The sequence below is a fragment of the Etheostoma cragini genome, unplaced genomic scaffold, assembly GCF_013103735.1.
Source record: "Etheostoma cragini isolate CJK2018 unplaced genomic scaffold, CSU_Ecrag_1.0 ScbMSFa_985, whole genome shotgun sequence".
Taxonomy (NCBI): domain Eukaryota; kingdom Metazoa; phylum Chordata; class Actinopteri; order Perciformes; family Percidae; genus Etheostoma; species Etheostoma cragini.
In genome coordinates, this window is record NW_023269630.1 from 10,334 (window position 1) to 19,219 (window position 8,886).

The 8,886-nt window shown below is 41.1% G+C and overlaps 2 non-coding genes across 2 annotated transcripts; one reads left to right on the top strand and one right to left on the bottom strand.

Moving 5' to 3' along the window:
* The first annotated feature begins 5,678 nt into the window (after positions 1-5,678).
* trnap-cgg lies at positions 5,679-5,750 on the top strand. Its single transcript has one exon. It is a non-coding gene; the product is annotated as a tRNA-Pro (tRNA).
* Positions 5,751-6,163: 413 nt separating this feature from the next.
* LOC117941603 lies at positions 6,164-6,279 on the bottom strand. Its single transcript, XR_004655932.1, has one exon. It is a non-coding gene; the product is annotated as a U5 spliceosomal RNA (small nuclear RNA).
* Between the last annotated feature and the right edge of the window lie 2,607 nt (positions 6,280-8,886).

Here is an 8,886-nt window from a genome sequence, read left to right on the forward strand (position 1 = left end):
GACCTATTTCAATCAAAATATAGGTGACAATTGGGAAACAGCCAAACCAGGACTTTTTAATGTGCTTCTATCCTTGTTAAAGTCAGGTTCATGCTGTACTTACTGTACAATGGTATCCTATTGTCTAAACAAGGTGATACAAAATACATAAGAAGCAAATGGGAAAAAGAAGGAAATTTATCAATCTCAACTGAAGTCTGGGAACAGATTAACAAATTACACTGGATGACCTCGAGCTCCAACACGTGGAGGCTGTTCTGTTGGAAAAACACTGTTCGTTTTTTTGTAACTCCAGTTCAGAAAAAACATCAGGGCAGCGGAGACACGTGCTGGAGACTCTGTGGAACAGACGGGGCAAATCATCATCACATCTTCTGGGATTGTCCGGTTATTAAAGGTTTTTGGGAACAAATGTGTTCCCACCTGAATAACATCTTTACTGAAAGGATCCCATGTAAATGTGAATCCCTATACTTAGGAAACATTTCACTTGATAACTGGACTCTGGAAGATAAAAAACTGCTGTTGGTGCTCCTGGCAGCAAGCAAAAAGGCAATCACTAAAAAAATGGTTGAAGCCTGAAGCTCCTACTAATGAGGAATGGTTCGAGATTGTACAGGAGATTTACATTCTGGAGAAGATATCTTTTTCTGTCCAGGGCCGAAGGGAACTATTCTTCAGGATCTGGTCTAAATGGACAAACTATATAAAATCAGTAATTCCTGTGGACTAAATATGTCTATTACATGCAAGTACTGTTTCTCTGTGTATTGTACTTTGGCTCAGGATTATGGCAAACTCACGCTCTTGATTGTGTTTTTCCCCTAACATAAGAAAACTCAGACCTGACCCTTCATACCCCCCACTCACTCTTCTGTTATGGTTGTTCAGTTATTATACAAAAAAAACAAAAAAACCTGGTTGGGCTTATGTTTTTCAGTCTCATACTTCCAATGTGGTGGAAGCTGGATTGTACAAAATAATTTGTAATTTTGCCTTTCCAAATAAAAAATTAATTAAAAAAAAAAAAAAAAAAAAATTGTGTTGTCCCAAAACATTAGATCTCTGTTATGGCACAAATAGGGAGCATATCAATCAAACAAGCTGCCTCCATGAGGATCCACAGACACAGGCAGTGCACTATGATTTTCCCTTTGCTTTCCTTTGGTTATGGCAATGGACTAGAAATCCATTGCGGTTTCCCTGCGCAGGTTCAAATCCTGTTGACAACGAGAGGCCTTCTTTAAGAGTGGTAACACACCAATGACACATCACAGTACACAAACTCGCAGATGTGCCTTCACGAACAATACTGTGTTACCTCATAGGTACTGGAAGCCACCAGTCTCCACCAAGGTATCTCTTTGCGTTTATTTTCAGTCTGTTACAAAATTTGCAGTAAACGTTGTGTTGTCCAGCAGAAAGGCAACAGGTGTGTTACTTTTTAACTATGATTTATACCATAGCAGTGCAAGCATTTTTCCCAGGTTTGATTTCCAGCCACCGCGGTTGCATTTACAGGTTTTAAAGCCATACACAACATTAACATTACATATTTTACCCAGGTTTCTTGTGGTTTCTTATATTCAGTGATAATTAATTTTTCTTCCGGGAGTCATCCCAAAAGGATTAATAAAGATAAGTCTATCTCAGAAAAAAGTAAAAAAAAACATCTGAAAATCTTGAGGGGAGGTAGCTCAGTGGTAGAGTGCATGCTTTACATGTATGAGGACCTGGCATCTCCAGCAGGTATTATGGTAGAGTCTTTAAAAGAGCTGCAAAAGATACCACCTCCTGTGGTAATCTGACTGGTAGGGTTATAGAACGTAGTGGTAGACTAAGACCTCCTGTGACACAAACTAAGCGGTATGCTCTCTCTTTTGAATCTCAGCCAATCAGACAGCACAACAAGCACTTTAAATGTACATGTTTTACCATTTGTATTTATGTACTGTAGTGTAGTATATTTTTTGTATCATGCTCCAGTTTGGATGGGTGTTACAGCGGGTATGAGTACTGTAGTTTTCATTTATATGGATGAAACTACTAAACTTCACATGCCATTAAGTTCACTCTTCAGCAGAAGAGCACTCATTTCAGAAGCAGATGGTTTGTTAAACATCAACAGACTGGAAATATATTTCTTGCTGATACAAAGCATGTGAATTAGCAGAGGTTTCGATCCAACGACCTCTGGGTTATGGGCCCAGCACCCGTACGCTGCGCCACTCTGCTCTGGAATTTCTAGTCAGGGGCTGGAAAATCTGTGATTCACATTTTGATGGAAGGTGGCAACCAAGGCTCCAACAGCTTACGGGTTGCAAAGTTAAACATTTTGTAGACCTTGCAACTACTAAATAAATAAAATTGAATTGAATTGATTTGAATTAACTTGGACCTCAACTTCCTAGCCTCATAGTTGTTGTTTTACGTTCCTGCTGTCTTCCAACGCTCCGGGATCCTGAGGTAGGTGATCATATCGTCACTGAAAACATATCCAAGTCTGAAAGTGCAGGATTGCTCCCATCGGGTTGGGAGTCAGTTGCTGTCCCAAGTGAAGAAGTTCTTGTATCTCAAAGGCATATTTCAAAAGTGCACTTTGTTCCAACCTAAAAACCACTATACTACTGAAACTTTGGATGACCGCCTCCGCCTGTCACACGGAAGACTGGGGTCTGATTCCCCGATGGGGAGATTTATCTACCAGCTTCTAATTATTTACCAAGGCTACATCGATACTACTACATCTGCCAGAGTAGTTTGGATACGAGGCCTAAACATAACAAAAGATATGCGTTTTTAAGAAAGTATTAGAGTGGATATACTCCAAGAAAGACAAAGGTTTCACAACAGGATTCAGAATGATCCCGCTATCAAAGACATGTTTTCAGTGACAATATGATCTCAAACTTAGAGGACTGACACTAGAAGGAAAGGTTTTAATCATCACAGCAGTGATTTTACCTTTGCTTTTACTCATCAGCTTTGTTTTTATCCCACCCAGAATGTGGGATGTCAGAATCCTTGCTAGGTCTATACAATCTTTTGATGTTAGCACGTAACTTCATCCGTCTTTGCAGTTGCATTGCGATAACAAATACATTTGTCTAAAGTAATCGACAGTCTTTATGCCCGTGTTGAGTAGGGAGGGAAATGTAATGCATACCTCTACATTTTTTCTTCTTTTAATATTTATCATGAAACGAGGAAGCAATATATAGCCCTAGTAAACAAAAAGTGAGAAAAACAGCAGTGAGAGAAACAAATCAAGGGACTGAAGAGAAAGAAGAGGGAGAGCCAGAGGAGTTTTGGGAGTTTGGGGAGAGGGCATGTGATGAAAGTGAGGGCTCTTACACAGAGAGGGATATTCCAGAGGGTAAGGAAGATGAAGAAGAGGGTAAGGAGGATGATGAAGAGGGTGAGGAGCATGAAGAAGAGAGTGAGGAGGAAGAAAACATACAATTGGACAGAGAGAGGAACAGCCAGAGGGACAGCAAGTGGATCCATGTGGATCAAGTACTGCACCATCAGGTTTGTGATGAAGAAGGTTCTTACGATTTTCAAAGCAGTGCAATTACAATTTCATTGTAGGTCTGCTGTGTGTCCTTAAAATGGTGCTTTCTGCTGTCAAATTCTTTTTTTCTGTGTCAATACAGCTCTGTTTCTTTTTTTTACGTACATACTTGGTCTACATTTTGAAAGACATGCTGGTATACATTCAGAAAGTGGTATGCATGCGTTTAGCAACCCATGCTGAAGTTGACTAAAAAGAGGAATTAAAAAAATCATCTTTTGGAAATTGAGCTTAATGCTTTAATTTAATAAAAAGTAAAAATCCAACCTTTAATGACACTAGCTGTGCTGCCCAGTGATGGTGGTATGGTTGAGAGCATGGCTGCCTGCCAAGCAGTTGACTTGGGTTCGATTCCCAGCCATCGCAGTGTCTTTCGTTGTGTGGTCAGTTGCTTTTTTTGTCAAGAAGTAACCAGAAAGGTTACTTGCCTGACCCAATTTGATAAAATAATAGATCTCTGTTATGGTACAAATAAGGGAGCATATCTATCAATCAAGCTGCCTCCGCAAGGAACCACAGACACAGGCAGATCACTACGATTTGCAATTTGCCCGTGTCTGGTAACTACTGGTAACCAACTGAAAAGTTTATGAACGTTGAAAGCAAACAGGAAAAGCAGTGCATTTCAGGTTGTCGTGGCCGAGTGGATGATGCTAAGGCGATGGACTAGAAATCCATTGGGGTCTCCCTGCGCAGGTTTGAATCCTGCTGACAACGAGATGCTTTAAGAGTGTTAGAAAACCAATGACACAATTTGGTAAAATATCAAATTGCAGATGTACCTTTGTGAGCAATATTGTGTTATCTCATAGGTACTGGAAGCCACCAAGGTAATTATTTTTAGTCTGTGTTACGAGATTTGCAGTGAACGTTGTTTAGCAGGGCAATCATTTTGCCCAGGTTTGATTTCCAGTCATTTACAGGTTTTAAAGCCATACACAACATATTTCAATGTCTTTGTGAGAGTCATCCCAAAAGGATTAATAAAGATACGTGTAAGTCCTTCTCAGAAAAAGTCTAAAAAATCTCAAAATCTTCAGGGGATGTAGCTCAGTGGTAGCGCGCATGCTTTACATGTATGAGGACCTGGCATCTCCAGCAGGTATTATGGTAGAGTCTTTAAAAGAGCTGCAAAAGGTATTACCTCCTGTGGTAATCTGACTGATAGACAGCAAAACAAGCACTTTAAAAACACATGTTTCTAAACATCAAGATACAAAGCATTGCTATTAGCAGAGGATGGTTTCAATCCATCGACCGCTGGGTTACGGGCCCAGTACGCTTCCGCTGCACCACTCTGCTCTTCTGTTCATACTCAGGGGCTGGAAAAACAAGCCAAAATATGTCGGCAATTTAAAAAAATCAATCAGACAGCTGCAGCTGATTCAGAACGCTGCTGCTCGGGTCCTCACTAAGACCAAGAGACTCACGATCAAGAGATCACATCACTCCAGTTCTGAAGTCTTTACACTGGCTTCCTGTGCCTCAAAGAATTGATTTCAAAGTACTTTTGCTAGTTTATAAATCCCTAAACGGTTTAGGGCCAAAATACATTTCTGATCTGCTACTACACTATGACCCTCCCAGACCTCTCAGGTCATCTGGGACAGGTCTGCCTTCTGTCCCCAGAGTCAGAACTAAACAAGGGGAAGCATTTTAAGCTTGTTGCGTATATCATTAGCATTGTGTTGGGCCTGAAAATTCCCCCTTCCCCCGATTTTACTTTCACTTTTTACTGAAAAAATCAAGTTTGTGTTTTGGTAAAAATATTTTGTATCAAACGTTTCCTGTTATCAAATTATATCGGAAAGCTCAATCGGGCCATGGAGCCATAAAAAGACCCCACAACAATCTACCTGACCATAGTCTTTCAAGTCAGTGACAAATCCAAGCTACATTTCCTTTTTACCAAAATTCAAGTTCCAATGTTGGTAAAATGTTTTGCTTCAAAAGTATTCTTTCGTCCACTACAGTCAGAAAGCTCAATCTGGCAGTGGAGCCATAAAAAAACTACATGCCAAACAAACTACTTAACAATTGCCTTTCGAGTCACTGACTGATCACATGTACTTGATAGAAAATTTCTCTTACGATGTTTTTACGTGGCTCGTTGGTCTAGCGGTATGATTCTCGCTTCGGGTGCGAGAGGTCCCGGGTTCAACTCCCGGACGAGCCCTTAAGGCAGGAGCTGTTACAATCTTTATCTGAAATTTAAAATCCAGTTTAACGTTAAATTAACCCAGATTAGGAGCAATCAAAATTGTATTAGAGCATGTTGGCAATTTTTCATGTGCTGCTTCAACTGCACGCAACAGAAAAAACTGAAAAGAAATAAGAGGAACATCGCTCTCCTTTTTCATTTGTTGCGTCTCTGACTGTCGAAGATTTTTTTTCTTCTAATTTATTTAATCTATTTGATCCGTAGAACACAATCCCCCCCGCCTCTGACAACCCATATAATTTGCATGCTTTAGATAACATCCTCCACGGGAAATGATGGCTCATTCCAGGTCTAAAATCTCTTTTCTGGGTGGAATAAAAACAGAGCTGATGAGTAAAAGCAAAGGTAAGCAAAAGAAAGTACAAAAGGCTCGGCCAAACAGCAAAGCTCAACAAAAATGGTTTCAACTCATCGGCGTTCCCCTCCAAGGAAGTGTTTGGTAAAAGGAGAAAGTCTTGTGCGTTATGAAGAGAAACCAGAGTGAGTACAGCCATCTGCCTCGAGAGCAGCAGAAAACCCTAGTCGACCCAATCCAAATCATTGCGGTAAGCCTCACTGGGTGTCCAAACTAAAATGATAAGTGGCAACTTGGTAGACTCCTTACTGATGTTTATATCTGCACTCACAATGCCCTTTTTTTTAAACACCAGCCAATCAGTGTTACATTTGAATAATTAATGTGCGAGTAATCAGGATGCTCACTTAAAAGATAGCGGCAAGGTCTACCAAATGTTTAACTTTGCAACCCGTAAGTTGTTGAACCTTGTTTGCTGCCTTCTGTCAAAATGTGAATCACAGATTTTCCACCCCCTTAGCATATGCAGAGCAGAGTGGCGCAGGGGAAGCGTGCTGGTCCCATAACCCAGAGGTCGATAGATGGAAACCATCCTCTGTTAAATCTTATTCTTTGTGTCAGTATGAAGTCTGTTGATGTTTAACAAAGCATCTAATGCTTCAAGTGTCTGAAGTGAAATGTCTCAACCTGCTGAAAATTAAACCTAATGGCATGTCAAGTTTATTTATTCCATAAAAATGGAAACTAAAGTGCTGATACCTGCCCTAAGTAACACCCATAAAAACTGGAACATTATACAATAAATGTACTAAACAAGTACCTGAATACAGCCTTCTTCATCCGCTTATCCGGTTTCGGGTCGCAGCGCAGCAGCTCCAGTGGTAGACGCAAAACTTCCCTTTCCCGAGCCACATCAACTAGCTCAGACTGTGGGATCCCGAGGCGTTCCCAGGCCAGGTTGGAGATATAATCTCTTCACCTACTCCTGGGTCTTCCCCGAGGCCTCCTCCCAGCTGGACGTTCCTGGAAAACTCCCCTAGGCAGGTGCCCAGGAGGCATTCTTACCAGATGCCCGAACCACCTCAAGTGGCTCCTTTCGACCGAAGGAGCAGCGGCTCTACTCCGAGCTCCTCTCGGATGACTGAGTGTCTCAGCCTATCTCTAAGGGAGAAGCCAGCCCCCCTCCTAAGGAAACCCATTTCCCTGGATCTCGTTCTTTCGGTTATGACCAAGCCTTTGTGACCGTAGGTGAGGGTAGGAACGAAAACTGACCGGCAGATCGAGAGCTTTCCCAGCTCCCTTTTTGTCACAATGATGCGATACTACTACGCTCCATAACCTGCTGGAGATGCCAGGTCCTCATACATGCTCTAGCACTGAGCTACATCCCCTGAAGATTTTCAGATTTGTATGACTTTTTTCTGAGATAGACTTAGACTTATCTTTATTAATCCTTTTGGGATGACTCCCGCAAGGAAATTGAAATATCACTGAATAAAAGAAAAAAAGAAAGAAAGAAACCTGGGTGAAACATTTAATGGTAATGTTGTGTATGGCTTTAAAACCTGTAAATGCTACTGCAGTGGCTGGAAATCAAACCTGGGCAAAATGATTGCACTGCTATAGTAAAAATCATAGTCGAAAAGTAACACACCTGTTCCCTTTCTGCTGGACTATACAACGTTCATTGCTAATCTTGTAACACAGAGTGAAAATAAATGCCAAGAGATACATTGGTGGAGACGGGTTGTTTCCAGTACCACTGAGATAACACAAAAAAGTTCATAAAGGTACATCTGCAACTTTGTTTAATGTGATGTGTCATTGGTCTGCTACCACTCTCATTGTCGGCAGGATTTGAACTTGCACGGGGAGTAGTAGTGCAAATCGTAGTGCACTGCCTGTGTCTGTGGATCCTTGTGGAGGCAGCTTACTTTTGTAAGCAACATAAATTATTAATTTGCAGATGGATTAATATTTTACAACTTGTACCCTCGCAATTTCAGTCAAGATGTCCAGTTGGCTGAAAAGTTACTGGCCAGTTCATAGAGCTGCTCACAACAAAAGTCTCTTAGTCACTTTTGTAATATTGTTACCGTATACTTACACTTAGGAAAATGAAACGTAAGCCCCTTTGCCTGCACACATTCTACCTATGTTGGCTACAGGATACGTTAGCATTGCTAATGTAACTGTTAGCGATGAAATCATACTTACAGCTTGTGGATGTGATGACCATACAGTTGGAACAGCCCCTTTTCAACAACAGCAACAGAAGATTAGCAAATCCGGCTTTAAATTGTCCAAAGTTTAGAAAACTGTCTTTGGCAAATTAATAATTGAGTGTCGAACTTCACAGGGAAACTCCATATAGTGAAACATCAGCCAAGCCCGTTGAGTGGTTGCTTCCTTAGAAAGACTATGAGAACTGTCACCATTCCCTGTACAGCTTGGAACACTGCATTGACGACCCTGGTTCATTATCCTGGAAAATATTCCAAACTTTCTTCTTTGTAAATCCTATCAAAGTACACGAGCAGCATAATCAGTCGGACATCCACTAGAACTAAATACATTCTGAACTGGTCTCAGGTCAGTGGCCTGTATGTTAATGTTGGGGCGTGACCGTTCTCGTAATACATCCATGGGCGTGACAAAGCTAGAGGTCCTGAGATGTTGACATCATCTTTTAGCTTTGTTGGGATTTTCTGCGGCAGCTTGTGAGATTTGCAGAGAAAAGGCATGTCAGTGGGATTTTCAGCTTCTATGTATGTCCTATTTACCCACCGAACTGTC